Source organism: Oncorhynchus clarkii, chromosome 10, assembly GCF_045791955.1.
Source record: "Oncorhynchus clarkii lewisi isolate Uvic-CL-2024 chromosome 10, UVic_Ocla_1.0, whole genome shotgun sequence".
Classification (NCBI taxonomy): Eukaryota; Metazoa; Chordata; class Actinopteri; order Salmoniformes; family Salmonidae; genus Oncorhynchus; species Oncorhynchus clarkii.
In genome coordinates, this window is record NC_092156.1 from 5,648,188 (window position 1) to 5,672,021 (window position 23,834).

Consider the following 23,834-nt stretch of genomic DNA (forward strand, 5'->3'; position numbering starts at 1 on the left):
GAGTGCGTGCATGTGTGTGTGTGTGTGTGTCAGCAGCCTGTTGGCCTGTGTCGTGATGGAGTATTAGGACTATTTGTCACCTCGTAGGACAGGTCAGCGTGTCACGCCCCCATGTTTACCCTGCTAATGCCACGGCAAACTGTGGGAGAGCCACGGACAAAGCCCTCAGCCTCCACAAACCAGATACAGTTCTTTCGCCCTTCAATGCACCTTTGTGCGTCAAATCTCAACGCACACAGACGAGGCAATGTTGAAGGATAAGCTCGCTCTCCTTCACCTCTCTTGCCTCCTCCTCCTCCCTCCACCACTCCTCCCTTCTTCTCCTGCCTCCCTCCCTTCTTCTCCTTCCTCCTCTTCCTCCCTCCCTCCCTCCCTCCCTCCCTCCCTCCCTCCCTCCCTCCCTCCCTCCCTTCTTCTCCTGCCTCCCTCCCTCCTTCTCCTTCCTCCTCTTCCTCCATCACCCTCCCTTCCTCCCTCCCTCCCTCCCTCTTCCTTCCTTCCTTCCTTCCCTCCCTCCCTCCCTCCCTCCCACCCCACCTCTCCTCTCTACTCCCCTTTCTTACGCGGTGCAGCTGAAAGCGAGGCTTGTCTCCCCACAGCTGCCATGTGTTGTTAATAAAAGACCGTAATACACACTCAGACGAATAGGTTTTTTTTTGCAGATGGATTCCTCACATTCCTTCCACCAACGTGTGATTGGCTGCAGTGGAATCAAATGGTGAAGTTACCACAATATGAGAGCCCTGCACTTCCCTCTCTCTCTCTCTCTCTCTCTCCTCCGGTCCCTCTTTCTTTGATTCTCTGTGGCTGCAGGGCTCGGGTGGGGGTGGGGGGGCTGGGGGACAAATCTTCTAAATACTATCATTGAGGGGAATCTACCTTAACAAGGTAACTTTATGTGCTTTATAAGCAGTCCAATGCAGACCAGCTGCGCCGGATAATCCATTAACTTACAGGGATTTGGGGGCGGCCATGTCGGGTTTAATTGAGCGTTAATTACAAACAGTGCAATTTCCAACAAGATTGGCCCGGCGTCTGATTACGGTCTGATTCAGCCTCAGATCCAGACTCTGAAGACCCTCTCTGTGTGATCTCTGGTTACGACCGACGCTGAACACGCGAGTCCGTTTTGTACCTTATTGTTGTTCGCCGTAGAGCAAAGAGTCCGTCAATTCCCCACACAGACAGACCATCACAGCATGGTTTCCCACAGAACTATCAAATGCTACAGATACACACACAAACATGAACACACACACTTCACACTTCACACACACTTCACACCCCCTTGGTGAGTGCTCGGTGAAGTGAGGTGGACAGAGGAAGTCTGTGTGTACACCAACCGGCTCAACCTCAGAGGACCCATTTGCTCCTCACTAAGATTTATGATCTCATACACAGTAGTGGCATCGAGGAGGGAAGGGTGGAGGAGGACAAGGAGGAGGAGAAGGAGGGAGAAAAGGGAGGAAAGAACTGTTGGTTTATCTTCACTGGCTTTGAGTGGCCCCCTTAGTCACATATACACGTCTGACCTCGGTCCTCTCATGTCCAAAGAAATGGGATCCAGCTTGCTGGGTAGGATATACAGCAGTAGGACAGATATACAGTGGAAAACAAGCAGCCGGAACAGCAGGGGATAAAAGTGGAAAGGGGCTGAGAGAGGGAAGTGGCAGGGTGTCCTAGAGTAAACATCAGTCAATCCTCCATCCTTGCCAAGACGTGTTCAAAAATGAGAGGTGTAGGTCTACTCACAGCACCCAGGAGACAGGGAGGGAAGACCCCCCCCCCCCCACACACACACACACACACAGCACCCAGGAGACAGGGGGGAAGACCCCCCCCCCCCCCCCCCAGCACTCAGGAGACAGGGAGGGGAGACACCCCCCACACACAGCACCCAGGAGACAGGGAGGGGAGACAGGGAGGGGAGACAGGGAGGGAAGACCCCCCCACAGCACCCATGAGACAGGGAGGGAATACCCCCCCACACACAGCACCCAGGAGACAGGGAGGGAAGACCCCCCCCGATCACAGCACCCAGGAGACAGGGAGGGAAGACCCCCCCACAGCACCCAGGAGACAGGAAGGGAAGACCCCCCCCCCCACACACACAGCACCCAGGAGACAGGGAGGGAAGACCCCCCCCGATCACAGCACCCAGGAGACAGGGAGGGAAGACGTCTCTTATCCCCCCCCCCCCCCCCCCCACACACACACACACACACACACACACAGTGCCATATGTGTTTCATAGAAGACTGTTAGAAGTACACCTGGAAGGAACAGGTGGGTTTGAATTTAGGCTAATCACTGAACTGATCAATTAGACCTGGAAGGAACAAGTGGGTTTGAATTTAGGCTAATCACTGAACTGATCAATTAGACCTGGAAGGAACAAGTGGGTTTGAATTTAGGCTAATCACTGAACTGATCAATTAGACCTGGAAGGAACAAGTGGGTTTGAATTTAGGCTAATCACTGAACTGATCAATTAGACCTGGAAGGAACAAGTGGGTTTGAATTTAGGCTAATCACTGAACTGATCAATTAGACCTGGAAGGAACAGGTGGGTTTGAATTTAGGCTAATCACTGAACTGATCAATTAGACCTGGAAGGAACAGGTGGGTTTGAATTTAGGCTAATCACTGAACTGATCAATTAGACCTGGAAGGAACAGGTGGGTTTGAATTTAGGCTAATCACTGAACTGATCAATTAGACCTGGAAGGAACAAGTGGGTTTGAATTTAGGCTAATCACTGAACTGATCAATTAGACCTGGAAGGAACAGGTGGGTTTGAATTTAGGCTAATCACTGAACTGATCAATTAGACCAGGAAGGAACAGGTGGGTTTGAATTTAGGCTAATCACTGAACTGATCAATTAGACCTGGAAGGAACAGGTGGGTTTGAATTTAGGCTAATCACTGAACTGATCAATTAGACCTGGAAGGAACAAGTGGGTTTGAATTTAGGCTAATCACTGAACTGATCAATTAGACCTGGAAGGAACAAGTGGGTTTGAATTTAGGCTAATCACTGAACTGATCAATTAGACCTGGAAGGAACAAGTGGGTTTGAATTTAGGCTAATCACTGAACTGATCAATTAGACCTGGAAGGAACAGGTGGGTTTGAATTTAGGCTAATCACTGAACTGATCAATTAGACCTGGAAGGAACAGGTGGGTTTGAATTTAGGCTAATCACTGAACTGATCAATTAGACCTGGAAGGAACAGGTGGGTTTGAATTTAGGCTAATCACTGAACTGATCAATTAGACCTGGAAGGAACAGGTGGGTTTGAATTTAGGCTAATCACTGAACTGATCAATTAGACCTGGAAGGAACAGGTGGGTTTGAATTTAGGCTAATCACTGAACTGATCAATTAGACCTGGAAGGAACAGGTGGGTTTGAATTTAGGCTAATCACTGAACTGATCAATTAGACCTGGAAGGAACAGGTGGGTTTGAATTTAGGCTAATCACTGAACTGATCAATTAGACCTGGAAGGAACAGGTGGGTTTGAATTTAGGCTAATCACTGAACTGATCAATTAGACCTGGAAGGAACAGGTGGGTTTGAATTTAGGCTAATCACTGAAATGATCAATTAGACCAGGAAGGAACAAGTGGGTTTGAATTTAGGCTAATCACTGAACTGATCAATTAGACCTGGAAGGAACAGGTGGGTTTGAATTTAGGCTAATCACTGAACTGATCAATTAGACCTGGAAGGAACAGGTGGGTTTGAATTTAGGCTAATCACTGAACTGATCAATTAGACCTGGAAGGAACAGGTGGGTTTGAATTTAGGCTAATCACTGAACTGATCAATTAGACCTGGAAGGAACAGGTGGGTTTGAATTTAGGCTAATCACTGAACTGATCAATTAGACCTGGAAGGAACAGGTGGGTTTGAATTTAGGCTAATCACTGAACTGATCAATTAGACCTGGAAGGAACAAGTGGGTTTGAATTTAGGCTAATCACTGAACTGATCAATTAGACCTGGAAGGAACAGGTGGGTTTGAATTTAGGCTAATCACTGAACTGATCAATTAGACCTGGAAGGAACAGGTGGGTTTGAATTTAGGCTAATCACTGAACTGATCAATTAGACCTGGAAGGAACAGGTGGGTTTGAATTTAGGCTAATCACTGAACTGATCAATTAGACCTGGAAGGAACAAGTGGGTTTGAATTTAGGCTAATCACTGAACTGATCAATTAGACCTGGAAGGAACAGGTGGGTTTGAATTTAGGCTAATCACTGAACTGATCAATTAGACCTGGAAGGAACAGGTGGGTTTGAATTTAGGCTAATCACTGAACTGATCAATTAGACCTGGAAGGAACAGGTGGGTTTGAATTTAGGCTAATCACTGAACTGATCAATTAGACCTGGAAGGAACAGGTGGGTTTGAATTTAGGCTAATCACTGAACTGATCAATTAGACCAGGAAGGAACAGGTGGGTTTGAATTTAGGCTAATCACTGAACTGATCAATTAGACCTGGAAGGAACAGGTGGGTTTGAATTTAGGCTAATCACTGAACTGATCAATTAGACCTGGAAGGAACAGGTGGGTTTGAATTTAGGCTAATCACTGAACTGATCAATTAGACCTGGAAGGAACAGGTGGGTTTGAATTTAGGCTAATCACTGAACTGATCAATTAGACCTGGAAGGAACAGGTGGGTTTGAATTTAGGCTAATCACTGAACTGATCAATTAGACCTGGAAGGAACAGGTGGGTTTGAATTTAGGCTAATCACTGAACTGATCAATTAGACCTGGAAGGAACAGGTGGGTTTGAATTTAGGCTAATCACTGAACTGATCAATTAGACCTGGAAGGAACAGGTGGGTTTGAATTTAGGCTAATCACTGAACTGATCAATTAGACCTGGAAGGAACAGGTGGGTTTGAATTTAGGCTAATCACTGAACTGATCAATTAGACCTGGAAGGAACAGGTGGGTTTGAATTTAGGCTAATCACTGAACTGATCAATTAGACCTGGAAGGAACAGGTGGGTTTGAATTTAGGCTAATCACTGAACTGATCAATTAGACCTGGAAGGAACAGGTGGGTTTGAATTTAGGCTAATCACTGAAATGATCAATTAGACCAGGAAGGAACAAGTGGGTTTGAATTTAGGCTAATCACTGAACTGATCAATTAGACCTGGAAGGAACAGGTGGGTTTGAATTTAGGCTAATCACTGAACTGATCAATTAGACCTGGAAGGAACAGGTGGGTTTGAATTTAGGCTAATCACTGAACTGATCAATTAGACCTGGAAGGAACAGGTGGGTTTGAATTTAGGCTAATCACTGAACTGATCAATTAGACCTGGAAGGAACAGGTGGGTTTGAATTTAGGCTAATCACTGAACTGATCAATTAGACCTGGAAGGAACAGGTGGGTTTGAATTTAAGCTAATCACTGAACTGATCAATTAGACCTGGAAGGAACAAGTGGGTTTGAATTTAGGCTAATCACTGAACTGATCAATTAGACCTGGAAGGAACAGGTGGGTTTGAATTTAGGCTAATCACTGAACTGATCAATTAGACCTGGAAGGAACAGGTGGGTTTGAATTTAGGCTAATCACTGAACTGATCAATTAGACCTGGAAGGAACAGGTGGGTTTGAATTTAGGCTAATCACTGAACTGATCAATTAGACCTGGAAGGAACAAGTGGGTTTGAATTTAGGCTAATCACTGAACTGATCAATTAGACCTGGAAGGAACAGGTGGGTTTGAATTTAGGCTAATCACTGAACTGATCAATTAGACCTGGAAGGAACAGGTGGGTTTGAATTTAGGCTAATCACTGAACTGATCAATTAGACCTGGAAGGAACAGGTGGGTTTGAATTTAGGCTAATCACTGAACTGATCAATTAGACCTGGAAGGAACAGGTGGGTTTGAATTTAGGCTAATCACTGAACTGATCAATTAGACCTGGAAGGAACAGGTGGGTTTGAATTTAGGCTAATCACTGAACTGATCAATTAGACCAGGAAGGAACAGGTGGGTTTGAATTTAGGCTAATCACTGAACTGATCAATTAGACCTGGAAGGAACAGGTGGGTTTGAATTTAGGCTAATCACTGAACTGATCAATTAGACCTGGAAGGAACAGGTGGGTTTGAATTTAGGCTAATCACTGAACTGATCAATTAGACCTGGAAGGAACAGGTGGGTTTGAATTTAGGCTAATCACTGAACTGATCAATTAGACCTGGAAGGAACAGGTGGGTTTGAATTTAGGCTAATCACTGAACTGATCAATTAGACCTGGAAGGAACAGGTGGGTTTGAATTTAGGCTAATCACTGAACTGATCAATTAGACCTGGAAGGAACAGGTGGGTTTGAATTTAGGCTAATCACTGAACTGATCAATTAGACCTGGAAGGAACAGGTGGGTTTGAATTTAGGCTAATCACTGAACTGATCAATTAGACCTGGAAGGAACAGGTGGGTTTGAATTTAGGCTAATCACTGAACTGATCAATTAGACCTGGAAGGAACAGGTGGGTTTGAATTTAGGCTAATCACTGAACTGATCAATTAGACCTGGAAGGAACAGGTGGGTTTGAATTTAGGCTAATCACTGAACTGATCAATTAGACCTGGAAGGAACAGGTGGGTTTGAATTTAGGCTAATCACTGAACTGATCAATTAGACCTGGAAGGAACAGGTGGGTTTGAATTTAGGCTAATCACTGAACTGATCAATTAGACCTGGAAGGAACAAGTGGGTTTGAATTTAGGCTAATCACTGAACTGATCAATTAGACCTGGAAGGAACAGGTGGGTTTGAATTTAGGCTAATCACTGAACTGATCAATTAGACCTGGAAGGAACAGGTGGGTTTGAATTTAGGCTAATCACTGAACTGATCAATTAGACCTGGAAGGAACAGGTGGGTTTGAATTTAGGCTAATCACTGAACTGATCAATTAGACCTGGAAGGAACAAGTGGGTTTGAATTTAGGCTAATCACTGAACTGATCAATTAGACCTGGAAGGAACAAGTGGGTTTGAATTTAGGCTAATCACTGAACTGATTTTTTTATTTGATTTAATTCACCTTTATTTAACCAGGTAGGTAAGTTGAGAACACCTTGATTTAACCAGGTAGGTAAGTTGAGAACACCTTTATTTAACCAGGTAGGTAAGTTGAGAACACCTTTATTTAACCAGGTAGGTAAGTTGAGAACACCTTTATTTAACCAGGTAGGTAAGTTGAGAACACCTTTATTTAACCAGGTAGGCAAGTTGAGAACAAGTTCTCATTTACAATTGCGACCTGGCCAAGATAAAGCAAAGCAGTTCGACACATACAACATACAAATAAAAATAATGGGGGGGGGGGGGGGTGCAAAGGAGCAAAATAAATTAATTAATTAAATACAGTAGGGAAAGAGGTAGTTGTTTGGGCTAAATTATAGGTGGGCTATGTACAGGTGCAGTAATCTGTGAGCTGCTCTGACAGTTGGTGCTTAAAGCTAGTGAGGGAGATAAGTGTTTCCAGTTTCAGAGATTTTTGTAGTGCGTAGTGGAGACTTCGTGAATCAGGCCTTCATGGTTGAATTGCTGCAAAGAAATCACTACTAAAGGACACCAATAATAATAAGAAATTTGAGATTTTTGATTCCAACAGCTGTGTCTTTGTGAGACGCAGAGTAGGTGAGTGGATGATCTCTGCAAGTGTGGTTCCCACCGTAAAGCATGGAGGAGGAGGTGTGCATGTAAAATACTATTGTTTATGATATTGTAAACATACTGTACTTTAATAAAAGGTTATATTTTTGAATTGGGTGAAATACAGAAGTATTTTGTTGTCAGCTTTTCTTTCACTTGCCCCATTGAATAACATCTATTTCTTAAGACGGGGCGGCAGGGTAGTCTAGTGGTTAGAGTGTAGGGGCGGCAGGGTAGTCTAGTGGTTAGAGCGTAGGGGGGGTAGGTAGTCTAGTGGTTAGAGTGTAGAGGCGGCAGGTAGCCTAGTGGTTAGAGTGTAGGGGCGGTAGGTAGTCTAGTGGTTAGAGTGTAGGGGCGGCAGGGTAGTCTAGTGGTTAGAGCGTAGGGGGGGTAGGTAGTCTAGTGGTTAGAGTGTAGAGGCGGCAGGTAGCCTAGTGGTTAGAGTGTAGGGGGGGTAGGTAGTCTAGTGGTTAGAGCGTAGGGGGGGTAGGTAGTCTAGTGGTTAGAGTGTAGGGGGGGTAGGTAGCCTAGTGGTTAGAGTGTAGGGGCGGTAGGTAGTCTAGTGGTTAGAGTGTAGGGGCGGTAGGTAGTCTAGTGGTTAGAGCGTAGGGGGGGTAGGTAGTCTAGTGGTTAGAGTGTAGGGGGGGTAGGTAGTCTAGTGGTTAGAGCGTAGGGGGGGTAGGTAGCCTAGTGGTTAGAGTGTAGGGGCGGTAGGTAGTCTAGTGGTTAGAGTGTAGGGGCGGTAGGTAGTCTAGTGGTTAGAGCGTAGGGGGGGTAGGTAGCCTAGTGGTTAGAGTGTAGGGGGGGTAGGTAGTCTAGTGGTTAGAGTGTAGGGGGGGTAGGTAGTCTAGTGGTTAGAGTGTAGGGGCGGTAGGTAGTCTAGTGGTTAGAGCGTAGAGGGGGTAGGTAGCCTAGTGGTTAGAGTGTAGCGGGGGAAGGTAGACTAGTGGTTAGAGTGTAGGGGGGGTAGGTAGTCTAGTGGTTAGAGTGTTGGGGGGGTAGGTAGTCTAGCGGTTAGAGTGTAGGGGGGGTAGGTAGTCTAGTGGTTAGAGCGTAGGGGGGGTAGGTAGTCTAGTGGTTAGAGTGTAGAGGAGGCAGGTAGCCTAGTGGTTAGAGTGTAGGGGGGGTAGGTAGCCTAGTGGTTAGAGTGTAGGGGCGGTAGGTAGCCTAGTGGTTAGAGTGCAGAGGAGGTAGGTAGCCTAGTGGTTAGAGTGTAGAGGAGGCAGGTAGCCTAGCGGTTAGAGTGTAGAGGAGGCAGGTAGCCTAGCGGTTAGAGTGTAGGGGGGGTAGGTAGCCTAGTGGTTAGAGTGTAGGGGCGGTAGGTAGCCTAGTGGTTAGAGTGTAGAGGAGGCAGGTAGCCTAGTGGTTAGAGTGTAGAGGAGGCAGGTAGCCTAGTGGTTAGAGTGTAGGGGGGGTAGGTAGCCTAGTGGTTAGAGTGTAGGGGCGGTAGGTAGCCTAGTGGTTAGAGTGCAGAGGAGGTAGGTAGCCTAGTGGTTAGAGTGTAGAGGAGGCAGGTAGCCTAGTGGTTAGAGTGTAGAGGAGGCAGGTAGCCTAGTGGTTAGAGTGTAGGGGCGGTAGGTAGCCTAGTGGTTAGAGTGCAGAGGAGGTAGGTAGCCTAGTGGTTAGAGTGTAGGGGTGGTAGGTAGCCTAGTGGTTAGAGTGCAGAGGAGGTAGGTAGCCTAGTGGTTAGAGTGTAGGGGCGGTAGGTAGTCTAGTGGTTAGAGCGTAGGGGGGGTAGGTAGTCTAGCGGTTAGAGTGTAGAGGTGGTAGGTAGTCTAGCGGTTAGAGCGTAGGGGGGTTAGGTAGCCTAGTGGTTAGAGTGTAGGGGCGGTAGGTAGCCTAGTGGTTAGAGTGTAGGGAGGGCTAGGTAGCCTAGTGGTTAGAGTGTAGGGGGGGCAGGTAGTCTAGTGGTTAGAGTGTAGAGGGGGTAGGTAGCCTAGTGGTTAGAGCGTAGGGACGGTAGGTAGTCTAGCGGTTAGAGTGCAGAGGAGGCAGGTAGCCTAGTGGTTAGAGTGTAGAGGGGGTAGGTAGTCTAGCGGTTAGAGTGTTGGGGGGGGGGGCAGGGTAGTCTAGTGGTTAGAGTGTAGGGGGGGCAGGTAGTCTAGTGGTTAGAGTGTAGGGGGGGCAGGGTAGTCTAGTGGTTAGAGTGTAGGGGGGGTAGGTAGTCTAGTGGTTAGAGTGTAGGTGGGGGCAGGTAGTCTAGTGGTTAGAGTGTAGGGGGGGGTAGGTAGACTAGTGGTTAGAGTGTAGGGGGGGTAGGTAGTCTAGTGGTTAGAGTGTAGGGGGCGGTAGGTAGTCTAGTGGTTAGAGTGTAGGGGGGGTAGGTAGCCTAGTGGTTAGAGTGTAGGTAGTCTAGTGGTTAGAGTGTAGAGGAGGTAGGTAGTCTAGTGGTTAGAGTGTAGGTAGTCTAGTGGTTAGAGTGTAGAGGAGGTAGGTAGTCTAGTGGTTAGAGTGTAGGGGGGGGGGTAGGTAGCCTAGTGGTTAGAGCGTAGAGGGGGTAGGTAGTCTAGTGGTTAGAGTGTAGGTAGTCTAGTGGTTAGAGTGTAGGGGGGGGTAGGTAGACTAGTGGTTAGAGTGTAGGGGGGGTAGGTAGTCTAGTGGTTAGAGTGTAGGGGGCGGTAGGTAGTCTAGTGGTTAGAGTGTAGGGGGGGTAGGTAGCCTAGTGGTTAGAGTGTAGGTAGTCTAGTGGTTAGAGTGTAGAGGAGGTAGGTAGTCTAGTGGTTAGAGTGTAGGTAGTCTAGTGGTTAGAGTGTAGAGGAGGTAGGTAGTCTAGTGGTTAGAGTGTAGGGGGGGGTAGGTAGCCTAGTGGTTAGAGCGTAGAGGGGGTAGGTAGTCTAGTGGTTAGAGTGTAGAGGAGGTAGGTAGTCTAGTGGTTAGAGTGTAGGGGGGGGTAGGTAGCCTAGTGGTTAGAGCGTAGAGGGGGTAGGTAGTCTAGTGGTTAGAGTGTAGGTAGTCTAGTGGTTAGAGTGTAGGGGGGGGTAGGTAGACTAGTGGTTAGAGTGTAGGGGGGGTAGGTAGTCTAGTGGTTAGAGTGTAGGGGGCGGTAGGTAGTCTAGTGGTTAGAGTGTAGGGGGGGTAGGTAGCCTAGTGGTTAGAGTGTAGGTAGTCTAGTGGTTAGAGTGTAGAGGAGGTAGGTAGTCTAGTGGTTAGAGTGTAGGGGCGGTAGGTAGCCTAGTGGTTAGAGTGCAGAGGAGGTAGGTAGTCTAGTGGTTAGAGCGTAGGGGGGGGTAGGTAGCCTAGTGGTTAGAGTGTAGAGGAGGCAGGTAGCCTAGTGGTTAGAGTGCAGAGGAGGTAGGTAGCCTAGTGGTTAGAGCGTAGGGGGGGGTAGGTAGTCTAGCGGTTAGAGTGTAGAGGAGGCAGGTAGCCTAGTGGTTAGAGTGTAGGGGGGGTAGGTAGCCTAGTGGTTAGAGTGTAGGGGGGGGCAGGTAGCCTAGTGGTTAGAGTGTAGGGGGGGCAGGTAGCCTAGTGGTTAGAGTGTAGGGGCGGCAGGTAGCCTAGTGGTTAGAGTGTAGAGGAGGCAGGTAGCCTAGTGGTTAGAGCGTAGGGGGGGTAGGTAGCCTAGTGGTTAGAGTGTAGGGGGGGCAGGTAGCCTAGTGGTTAGAGTGTAGGGGGGGCAGGTAGCCTAGTGGTTAGAGTGTAGGGGCGGCAGGTAGCCTAGTGGTTAGAGTGTAGGGGCGGTAGGTAGTCTAGTGGTTAGAGCGTAGGGGGGGTAGGTAGTCTAGTGGTTAGAGTGTAGAGGCGGCAGGTAGCCTAGTGGTTAGAGTGTAGGGGGGGTAGGTAGTCTAGTGGTTAGAGCGTAGGGGGGGTAGGTAGTCTAGTGGTTAGAGTGTAGGGGGGGTAGGTAGCCTAGTGGTTAGAGTATAGGGGCGGTAGGTAGTCTAGTGGTTAGAGTGTAGGGGCGGTAGGTAGTCTAGTGGTTAGAGCGTAGGGGGGGTAGGTAGTCTAGTGGTTAGAGTGTAGGGGGGGTAGGTAGTCTAGTGGTTAGAGCGTAGGGGGGGTAGGTAGCCTAGTGGTTAGAGTGTAGGGGCGGTAGGTAGTCTAGTGGTTAGAGTGTAGGGGCGGTAGGTAGTCTAGTGGTTAGAGCGTAGGGGGGGTAGGTAGCCTAGTGGTTAGAGTGTAGGGGGGGTAGGTAGTCTAGTGGTTAGAGTGTAGGGGGGGTAGGTAGTCTAGTGGTTAGAGTGTAGGGGCGGTAGGTAGTCTAGTGGTTAGAGCGTAGGGGGGGTAGGTAGCCTAGTGGTTAGAGTGTAGGGGGGGTAGGTAGTCTAGTGGTTAGAGTGTAGGGGGGGTAGGTAGTCTAGTGGTTAGAGTGTTGGGGGGGTAGGTAGTCTAGCGGTTAGAGTGTAGGGGGGGTAGGTAGTCTAGTGGTTAGAGCGTAGGGGGGGTAGGTAGTCTAGTGGTTAGAGTGTAGAGGAGGCAGGTAGCCTAGTGGTTAGAGTGTAGGGGGGGTAGGTAGCCTAGTGGTTAGAGTGTAGGGGCGGTAGGTAGCCTAGTGGTTAGAGTGCAGAGGAGGTAGGTAGCCTAGTGGTTAGAGTGTAGAGGAGGCAGGTAGCCTAGCGGTTAGAGTGTAGAGGAGGCAGGTAGCCTAGCGGTTAGAGTGTAGGGGGGGTAGGTAGCCTAGTGGTTAGAGTGTAGGGGCGGTAGGTAGCTTAGTGGTTAGAGTGTAGAGGAGGCAGGTAGCCTAGTGGTTAGAGTGTAGAGGAGGCAGGTAGCCTAGTGGTTAGAGTGTAGGGGGGGTAGGTAGCCTAGTGGTTAGAGTGTAGGGGCGGTAGGTAGCCTAGTGGTTAGAGTGCAGAGGAGGTAGGTAGCCTAGTGGTTAGAGTGTAGAGGAGGCAGGTAGCCTAGTGGTTAGAGTGTAGGGGCGGTAGGTAGCCTAGTGGTTAGAGTGCAGAGGAGGTAGGTAGCCTAGTGGTTAGAGTGTAGGGGTGGTAGGTAGCCTAGTGGTTAGAGTGCAGAGGAGGTAGGTAGCCTAGTGGTTAGAGTGTAGGGGCGGTAGGTAGTCTAGTGGTTAGAGCGTAGGGGGGGTAGGTAGTCTAGCGGTTAGAGTGTAGAGGTGGTAGGTAGTCTAGCGGTTAGAGTGTAGGGGGGGCAGGTAGTCTAGTGTTTAGAGTGTAGGGGAGGTAGGTAGTCTAGCGGTTAGAGTGTTGGGGGGGTAGGTAGCCTAGTGGTTAGAGCGTAGGGGGGGTAGGTAGCCTAGTGGTTAGAGCGTAGGGGGGGTAGGTAGCCTAGTGGTTAGAGCGTAGGGGGGTTAGGTAGCCTAGTGGTTAGAGTGTAGGGGCGGTAGGTAGCCTAGTGGTTAGAGTGTAGGGAGGGCTAGGTAGCCTAGTGGTTAGAGTGTAGGGGGGGCAGGTAGTCTAGTGGTTAGAGTGTAGAGGGGGTAGGTAGCCTAGTGGTTAGAGTGTAGGGGCGGTAGGTAGCTTAGTGGTTAGAGTGTAGAGGAGGCAGGTAGCCTAGTGGTTAGAGTGTAGAGGAGGCAGGTAGCCTAGTGGTTAGAGTGTAGGGGGGGTAGGTAGCCTAGTGGTTAGAGTGTAGGGGCGGTAGGTAGCCTAGTGGTTAGAGTGCAGAGGAGGTAGGTAGCCTAGTGGTTAGAGTGTAGAGGAGGCAGGTAGCCTAGTGGTTAGAGTGTAGAGGAGGCAGGTAGCCTAGTGGTTAGAGTGTAGGGGCGGTAGGTAGCCTAGTGGTTAGAGTGCAGAGGAGGTAGGTAGCCTAGTGGTTAGAGTGTAGGGGTGGTAGGTAGCCTAGTGGTTAGAGTGCAGAGGAGGTAGGTAGCCTAGTGGTTAGAGTGTAGGGGCGGTAGGTAGTCTAGTGGTTAGAGCGTAGGCTACCTACGCTAGAGGTAGGTAGTCTAGCGGTTAGAGTGTAGAGGTGGTAGGTAGTCTAGCGGTTAGAGTGTAGGGGGGGCAGGTAGTCTAGTGTTTAGAGTGTAGGGGAGGTAGGTAGTCTAGCGGTTAGAGTGTTGGGGGGGTAGGTAGCCTAGTGGTTAGAGCGTAGGGGGGGTAGGTAGCCTAGTGGTTAGAGCGTAGGGGGGGTAGGTAGCCTAGTGGTTAGAGCGTAGGGGGGTTAGGTAGCCTAGTGGTTAGAGTGTAGGGGCGGTAGGTAGCCTAGTGGTTAGAGTGTAGGGAGGGCTAGGTAGCCTAGTGGTTAGAGTGTAGGGGGGGCAGGTAGTCTAGTGGTTAGAGTGTAGAGGGGGTAGGTAGCCTAGTGGTTAGAGCGTAGGGACGGTAGGTAGTCTAGCGGTTAGAGTGCAGAGGAGGCAGGTAGCCTAGTGGTTAGAGTGTAGAGGGGGTAGGTAGTCTAGCGGTTAGAGTGTTGGGGGGGGGGGGGCAGGGTAGTCTAGTGGTTAGAGTGTAGGGGGGGCAGGTAGTCTAGTGGTTAGAGTGTAGGGGGGGCAGGGTAGTCTAGTGGTTAGAGTGTAGGGGGGGTAGGTAGTCTAGTGGTTAGAGTGTAGGTGGGGGCAGGTAGTCTAGTGGTTAGAGTGTAGGGGGGGGTAGGTAGACTAGTGGTTAGAGTGTAGGGGGGGTAGGTAGTCTAGTGGTTAGAGTGTAGGGGGCGGTAGGTAGTCTAGTGGTTAGAGTGTAGGGGGGGTAGGTAGCCTAGTGGTTAGAGTGTAGGTAGTCTAGTGGTTAGAGTGTAGAGGAGGTAGGTAGTCTAGTGGTTAGAGTGTAGGTAGTCTAGTGGTTAGAGTGTAGAGGAGGTAGGTAGTCTAGTGGTTAGAGTGTAGGGGGGGGGGTAGGTAGCCTAGTGGTTAGAGCGTAGAGGGGGTAGGTAGTCTAGTGGTTAGAGTGTAGGTAGTCTAGTGGTTAGAGTGTAGGGGGGGGTAGGTAGACTAGTGGTTAGAGTGTAGGGGGGGTAGGTAGTCTAGTGGTTAGAGTGTAGGGGGCGGTAGGTAGTCTAGTGGTTAGAGTGTAGGGGGGGTAGGTAGCCTAGTGGTTAGAGTGTAGGTAGTCTAGTGGTTAGAGTGTAGAGGAGGTAGGTAGTCTAGTGGTTAGAGTGTAGGTAGTCTAGTGGTTAGAGTGTAGAGGAGGTAGGCAGTCTAGTGGTTAGAGTGTAGGGGGGGGTAGGTAGCCTAGTGGTTAGAGCGTAGAGGGGGTAGGTAGTCTAGTGGTTAGAGTGTAGAGGAGGTAGGTAGTCTAGTGGTTAGAGTGTAGGGGGGGGTAGGTAGCCTAGTGGTTAGAGCGTAGAGGGGGTAGGTAGTCTAGTGGTTAGAGTGTAGGTAGTCTAGTGGTTAGAGTGTAGGGGGGGGTAGGTAGACTAGTGGTTAGAGTGTAGGGGGGGTAGGTAGTCTAGTGGTTAGAGTGTAGGGGGCGGTAGGTAGTCTAGTGGTTAGAGTGTAGGGGGGGTAGGTAGCCTAGTGGTTAGAGTGTAGGTAGTCTAGTGGTTAGAGTGTAGAGGAGGTAGGTAGTCTAGTGGTTAGAGTGTAGGTAGTCTAGTGGTTAGAGTGTAGAGGAGGTAGGTAGTCTAGTGGTTAGAGTGTAGGGGGGGGTAGGTAGCCTAGTGGTTAGAGCGTAGAGGGGGTAGGTAGTCTAGTGGTTAGAGTGTAGGTAGTCTAGTGGTTAGAGTGTAGAGGAGGTAGGTAGTCTAGTGGTTAGAGTGTAGGGGGGGGTAGGTAGTCTAGTGGTTAGAGTGTAGAGGCGGTAGGTAGTCTAGTGGTTAGAGTGTAGGGGGGGTAGGTAGTCTAGTGGTTAGAGCGTAGGGGGGGTAGGTAGTCTAGTGGTTAGAGTGTAGAGGAGGTAGGTAGCCTAGTGGTTAGAGTGTAGGGGTGGTAGGTAGTCTAGTGGTTAGAGTGTAGGGGCGGTAGGTAGTCTAGCGGTTAGAGTGTAGGGGCGGTAGGTAGTCTAGTGGTTAGAGTGTAGGGGCGGTAGGTAGTCTAGCGGTTAGAGTGTAGGGGCGGTAGGTAGTCTAGCGGTTAGAGTGTAGGGGTGGTAGGTAGTCTAGTGGTTAGAGTGTAGAGGTGGCAGGTAGTCTAGTGGTTAGAGTGTAGGGGCGGTAGGTAGTCTAGTGGTTAGAGTGTAGAGGGGGTAGGTAGCCTAGTGGTTAGAGTGTAGGGGGGGCAGGTAGCCTAGTGGTTAGAGTGTAGGGGGGGCAGGTAGCCTAGTGGTTAGAGTGTAGAGGAGGCAGGTAGCCTAGCGGTTAGAGTGTAGAGGTGGCAGGTAGCCTAGTGGTTAGAGTGTAGAGGGGGTAGGTAGTCTAGCGGTTAGAGTGTTGGCTAGTAACCGGAAGGTTGAAGTTCAAATTCCCGAGCTGCCAAAGTACAAACCTGACTTGCCTAGGTAAAAAATAAAAAAATACCTAACTATTGTTTTTGTTTTTTTCAGAATTTAAACACATTTTAGCATAAACAATGTAATTGTTGTGGTAGTCTTAGGCAAACCATCTTTATTATCACAGTGGCACCTCCACAAGTGCCTCTCAGACCTTCTGGGAGAAGCGTATCTGTCATTGAGCTTGGTGGTTGTAGTAGTTGTGTGTTTTAAACGAAACGAGTCCATCATCTCCTGTTTCCAGACATTTCACCACCTAGATCACGAGGGTTGGATTTGCACTAAACTAATTTCATGTCAACACCAAGGCATGTAGAAAAGTTGAGTATAATGATTAACCTCATACATTGTCTACTGATAATGTTTTTAAACTGAGAACATATAGCTGAACAATATGTAAATAATCTGTGAGTTCAGATATTCTCTGTTTCAGATGTACAATGTCAAGGGGTGCAATGCAAATGCCCATAAGGCTAATGCCATTACACTGTAGGCCAGAGGTTCCCAACTCCAGTCCTCCAGTACCCCCCAAGAGCACAACTCCAGTCCTCCAGTACCCCCCAACAGCCCAACTCCAGTCCTCCAGTACCCCCCAAGAGCACAACTCCAGTCCTCCAGTACCCCCCAACAGCCCAACTCCAGTCCTCCAGTACCCCCCCAACAGCCCAACTCCAGTCCTCCAGTACCCCCCCAACAGCCCAACTCCAGTCCTCCAGTACCCCCCAACAGCCCAACTCCAGTCCTCCAGTACCCCCCAACAACCCAACTCCAGTCCACCAGTACCCCCCAACAGCCCAACTCCAGTCCTCCAGTAACACCCCAACAGCCCAACTCCAGTCCTGAGGGTACTGGAGGACTGGAGTTTGGCTATTGGGGGTACTAGAGGACTGGAGTTGGACTTTTGGGGGTACTGGAGGACTAGAGTTGGACTGTTGGGGGTACTGGTGGACTGGAGTTGGGCTGTTTCCATGTCATTATCAACTGCAAAATGGGTTCACGTGGCTCATATCCTGAAAAAGAGGGACAATCAAATTTAATTTATGACTGAACAAAAAAGTTATGTTCATTTGAGAAACATCTCAGAAAAACAGACAAATTAGAGACAGATTTCCTTCCCTTCTTCATATGCAGGATTGTGATCTGTGATTAATCAACATTGACACTAGTTAATCTTAAATAATAATTTTAAGTTAACACGTTTATTAAACACTTCGCTTCAAAAGAATCAGGACTATTTCATATAATTTCAAAGTGAACAAGTAAGCTAACTCATATGTAAAGTTTAGTAATGCGTTATTATTAAAGATGTCCAACCTTGCTCCACTGATCCCTGATCTACTGTGTGAGCAGAATTCCAGCCCAGCCATAGCACACTTGATGATCAACTAATTAGTTTATACATTGTTTGTGACATTTAAACTCTATTTTTATTTATTTTTTAAAATGTGCTAACATAGGTACACATATAATCCATGGTATACAAGGATGTAGCCTTATTCTCTTGAGACATTCATTGAATCCCCTTCATCTGAAGACAGGGTTTCACGGATCTCTGTATCTGAGGACTGAAAACATCACAAAGAAACAGGCTGCATTATACTCAAAGCAGACAGCACTGAATATTATGTTACTATATCTCTCTGTCCACAGTTTCTCCCTAGGGATTGGAACTGTAGAATATTTTCATAATGTCCTCCCATAAAGGTACCTGTTCCATCCAGAGTAGCCTACTCTCCCTTCTCTGACAGCTGGAACTGCTAGCTAATCCTTTCACCCTTTTCCTTGGCTGTTATTAACTAGCTACGTTACAAATGCATTTTGAGTTATGACGATAAATACATCAAGATAGCTAGCTAACTAGCTAATATGAAGTTAGCTAGCTGGTGATATTTAATTCACTTGGTATACAGTATTTTTATTTGATTTATTTCACCTTTATTTAACCAGGTAGGCAAGTTGAGAACAAGTTCTCATTTACAATTGCGACCTGGCCAAGATAAAGCAAAGCAGTTCGACAGATACAACGACACAGAGTTACACATGGAGTAAAACAAACATACAGTCGATAATACAGTATAAACAAGTCTATATACGATGTGAGCAAATGAGGTGAGAAGGGAGGTAAAGGCAAAAAAGGCCATGGTGGCAAAGTAAATACAATATAGCAAGTAAAACACTGGAATGGTAGATTTGCAATGGAAGAATGTGCAAAGTAGAAATAAAAATAATGGGGTGCAAAGGAGCAAAATAAATTAATTAATTAAATACAGTAGGGAAAGAGGTAGTTGTTTGGGCTAAATTTTAGGTGGGCTATGTACAGGTGCAGTAATCTGTGAGCTGCTCTGACAGTTGGTGCTTAAAGCTAGTGAGGGAGATAAGTGTTTCCAGTTTCAGAGATTTTTGTAGTTCGTTCCAGTCATTGGCAGCAGAGAACTGGAAGGAGAGGCGGCCAAAGAAATAATTGGTCTTGGGGGTGACTAGAGAGATATACCTGCTGGAGCGTGTGCTACAGGTGGGAGATGCTATGGTGACATGCGAGCTGAGATAAGGGGGGACTTTACCTAGCAGGGTCTTGTAGATGACATGGAGCCAGTGGGTTTGGCGACGAGTATGAAGCGAGGGCCAGCCAACGAGAGCGTACAGGTCGCAATGGTGGGTAGTATATGGGGCTTTGGTGACAAAACGGATTGCACTGTGATAGACTGCATCCAATTTGTTGAGTAGGGTATTGGAGGCTATTTTGTAAATGACATCGCCAAAGTCGAGGATTGGTAGGATGGTCAGTTTTACAAGGGTATGTTTGGCAGCATGAGTGAAGGAAGCTTTGTTGCGAAATAGGAAGCCAATTCTAGATTTAACTTTGGATTGGAGATGTTTGATATGGGTCTGGAAGGAGAGTTTACAGTCTAACCAGACACCTAAGTATTTGTAGTTGTCCACGTATTCTAAGTCAGAGCCGTCCAGAGTGGTGATGTTGGACAGGCGGGTAGGTGCAGGTAGCGATCGGTTGAAGAGCATGCATTTAGTTTTACTTGTATTTAAGAGCAATTGGAGGCCACGGAAGGAGAGTTTAATGGCATTGAAGCTTGCCTGGAGGGTTGTTAACACAGTGTCCAAAGAAGGGCCAGAAGTATACAGAATGGTGTCGTCTGCGTAGAGGTGGATCAGAGACTCACCAGCAGCAAGAGCGACCTCATTGATGTATACAGAGAAGAGAGTCGGTCCAAGAATTGAACCCTGTGGCACCCCCATAGAGACTGCCAGAGGTCTGGACAGCAGACCCTCCGATTTGACACACTGAACTCTATCAGAGAAGTAGTTGGTGAACCAGGCGAGGCAATCATTTGAGAAACCAAGGCTGTCGAGTCTGCCGATGAGGATGTGGTGATTGACAGAGTCGAAAGCCTTGGCCAGATCAATGAATGAAGTATGCAGTATGCAAAGTTAGCTAGCTAGCTAGGGACAATTACGTTAGCAGCTCATTTGAGTTAGAATGCACACAAAGTTCCTGTAGCAAGCTAGCTAGATAACTAATAATAGCTACATCATTTTTTAAATAATTTTCAAAATATATTTACTTACTTGAATAGGTTCTCCCAATGACTCTGTTTTCTGGATCCTTCCCGTGGTTTCCAGTGGTAGCAAAACGCAACTAGCCATGTGGACGATTGGAGGACTTCAACCAGACTGACCATTCTCCTTGCTAACGTGCAATCGTTAGAAAATAAAATTGATGACCTAATATTAAGATTATCCTACCAACTGGACATTAAAAACTGTAACATCTTACATTTCACTGAGATGTGGCTGAACGAAGAAACGGACAATATAGAGCTGCCAGGATTTTCCATGCACCGGCAGAACAGAGATGCTACCTCTTGTAAGAAGAGGGGTGGGGGTGTGTGTCTTTTTGTGAATAATAGCTGGTGCGTGATGTCTAATATTAAAGAAGCCTTATCATAACCTTATGATAAGTTGTCGACCACACTATCTACCAAGAGAGTTCTCATCTGTATTATTCGTAGCCATCTATTTACCACCACGAAGCGGAGCAGGCACTAAGACCGCACTCAACCAACTCTATAAGGCCATAAGCAAAGAAGAAAATGCTCACCCAGAAGCGGCGCTCCTAGTGGCCGGGGACTTTAATGCAGGCAAACTTAAATCAGTTTTACTAAATTTTTACCAGCATGTCACATGTGCAACCAGGGGGAAAAAAAATCCTAGACCACCTTTACTCCACACACAGAGATGCATAAAATGCTCTCCCCCACTCTCCATTTGGCAAATCTGACCACAATTCTATCCTCCTGATTCCTGCTTACAAGCAAAAACTAAAGCAGGAAGTACCAGTGACTCGCTCAATACGGAAGTGGTCAGATGACACGGATGCAAAACTACAAGGCTGTTTTGCTAGCACAGAATGGAATATGTTCCAGGATTCATCCAATGGCATTGAGGAGAATACCACCTCAGTCAACGGTTTCATCAATAAGTGCATCGATGACGTTAGATGCGAGCTGCCCAGTGATGCGAGCCTACCAGACAATCTAAATGCCTTTTATGCTCGTTTCGAGGCAAGCAACACTGAAGCATGCATGAGAGCACCAGCTGTTCTGGATGACTGTGTGATAATGCTCTTGGTAGCCGATGTGAACAAAACCTTTAAACGGCTAGCTTAGTTAGCGGTGGTGCGCGCTAAGTTTCAATCGGTGACGTCACTTGCTCTGAGACCTTGAAGTAGTAGTTCCCCTTGCTCTGCATATTTAAATGGACAGCCTCAGATAAATGTTCCCAAAACCCTATTTTCGATGAAAACTCAAGCAAGTGGGAAGGATTTTCAGCGGTTGAATGAACTGTATTCAAAGCGTGCAAAGCGCGTTACATGACTGAGTAAGTCACGTCTGAATACCAAATACTGAACAGCCCTCCAAAACTGTTTCATCTCCAGCCATCGGTCACACATTCACCCTCCCTGCATCTGATCAGGCCCCATTCAAAGACCCGCACACACTGGCCCGTTTCCTGTTGATATTTGGTGACTGCGGGTAATAAATAAAGGACTAAGAACACGGGGTCGTTAAAGGATGACGGGGTCGTTAAAGGATGACGGGGTCGTTAAAGGATGACGGGGTCGTTAAAGGATGACGGGGTCGTTAAAGGATGACGGGTTCGTTAAAGGACGACGGGGTCGTTAAAGGACGACGGGGTTGTTAAAGGACGACGGGGTTGTTAAAGGATGACGGGGTCGTTAAAGGATGACGGGGTCGTTAAAGGATGACGGGGTCGTTAAAGGACGACGGGGTCGTTATAGGATTTAAAGGATGACGGGGTTGTTCGCATATGTCTCAAGTAGGCACCTGGAAATGCAAATGCGCTACGCTAAATGCTAAATGTACTCGTTAAAACTCAAACCTTGATCAAAATTCACAAGCAGGGTATTGAATTAAAGCTACACTCGTTGTGAACCTAGCCAACAAGTCAGATTTTTAAAATGCTTTTCGGCGAAAGCATGAGAAGGTATTATCTGATAGCATGCACCACCTCAAAATGCCTGAATGCGACGTAAACAAAGACTCTGCTTATCCGACGCAGCACAAAACGCAGAAATAAAATATAAAACATTCATTACCTTTGACGAGCTTCTTTCTTGGCACTCCTATATGCCCCATAAACATCACTATTGGGTCTTTTTTTCGTTTAAATCGGTCCATATATACCCAAAATAGCTTTCTATGGAAGCTGTGTCATTCAGAAAAAAACATTGTTTTTAAACGCTGCGTCATTTTTTAAAATTAAAAAAGTCGACGATAAACTTTCACAAAACACTTCGAAATCCTTTTGTAATCCAACTTTAGGTATTAGTAAACGTTTATAATCTATCAAAATGATTACAGGGCGATGTATATTCAATAGCTCCTCGTCTGCAAATCAATGGCTGCCAATGTCCACATTTACAGCGTCCTGGTGGAGACTGGAAGAAACGGAAGCCAGATAGTTGGATTTTCCAACAAAAAATTCAATTGAAAATGACGACAATGGCGACATCGTGTGGAATTTGTATGAATTGCATGCAGGTCGATATTAAATGTTGTCCTCTTTTAACAACCCATGAAAGTGACTTATGGAAATTATTTTTAGCTTTCAGAGAGCAGTTTTTCTTGCGTTTTTCAATGAAACACACGATCTGTTATAGTCACAGCCGTGATTTAACCAGTTTTAGAAACTTCAGAGTGTTTTCTATCAACACATACTAATCATATGCATATACTATATTCCTGGCATGAGTAGCAGGACGCTGAAAAGTTGCGCGATTTTTAACAGAATGTTCGAAAAAGGAGGGGGTAGAAGTAAGAGGTTTTAAAGGACGACGGGGTCGTTAAAGGATTTAAAGGACGACGGGGTCGTTAAAGGATGACGGGGTCGTTAAAGCTGATCCCCATTTATGAGTTGTTGATGACATGCTTCTGTGACTGTTGTTTTTATATTTGATGGTGGGTGGGGCCTGTTGGTGGGTGGGGCCTGGTGGTGGGTGTGGCCTGGTGGTGGCTGGGGCCTGGTGGTGGCTGGGGCCTGGCGGTGGGTGGGGCCTGGTGGTGGGTGTGGCCTGGTGGTGGCTGGGGCCTGGTGGTGGCTGGGGCCTGGTGGTGGGTGGGGCCTGGTGGTGGGTGGGGCCTGGTGGTGGCTGGGGCTGTAGGCTGGAGGGTGGTGGGTGGGGGCTGGTGGGAGGTAGGTGGGGGCTGGAGGCTGGGGGGCTGGAGGCTGGGGCCAGAGGCTGGGGGCTGGAGGCTGGTGGGTGGGGGCTGGAGGCTGGTGGGTGGAGGCTGGGGGCTGGAGGGTGGTGGGTGGGGGTTGGAGGCTGGTGGGTGGGTGGGTGGAGGCTGGAGGCTGGTGGGAGGTGGGTGGGGGCTGGAGGCTGGAGATGGGGGCTGGAGGCTGGGGGCTGGAGGCTGGTGGGTGGTGGCTGGTGGGTGGGGGCTGGTGGGTGCTTCCAGGGGGACAGACAGCAGGAATTCAACTGAAGACATGTCTCATAACTTTCCTACTCTCTCATAGCTTCCTACTCTCTCATAGCTTCCTACTCTCTCATAACTTTCCTACTTTCTCATAGCTTCCTACTCTCTCATAAATTTGCTACTCTCTCATAGCTTCCTACTCTCTCATAGCTTCCTACTCTCTCATAGCTTCCTACTCTCTCATAGCTTCCTACTCTCTCATAGCTTCCTACTCTCTCATAGCTTTCTACTCTCTCATAGCTTCCTACTCTCTCATAGCTTCCTACTCTAGATCATCAACTACATTTTCAAATAAAAACATGTTTATCGATGCATTGATGGATGGTAATTTACTAGCTAATTAAAAGTAGTATGCTGCTCCACCCGGAGACAACAATAGAGCAATTTTTTGTTTACTTTCAAATGTCATGTGATATTTTACCTTGCTTGACTGGCTTGCTAGCTAATCAATCTTCTGATGACATCTGCGTTGTTGTAGACAATAACTGCTGGTGTGTCTGCACTGGACACCCTATCTCTGTGTGTGTGTGTGTGTGTGTGTGTGTGTGTGTGTGTGCGGTTGCTCGGCACAGTTTATCCTGCTGTACTATGAGGGAGTGTGTGTGTGTGTGTGTGTGTGTGTGTGTGTGTGTGTGTGTGTGTGTGTGTGTGTGTGTGTGTGTGTGTGTGTGTGTGTGTGTGCGGTTGCTCGGCACAGTTTATCCTGCTGTACTATGAGGGAGTGTGTGTGTGTGTGTGTGTGTGTGTGTGTGTGTGTGTGTGTGTGTGTGTGTGTGTGTGCTCCGACCCCCCCATTGTCTAATCAATCCAGGGAAGCCTCCCTCCACTAACACTAACAGGGGGT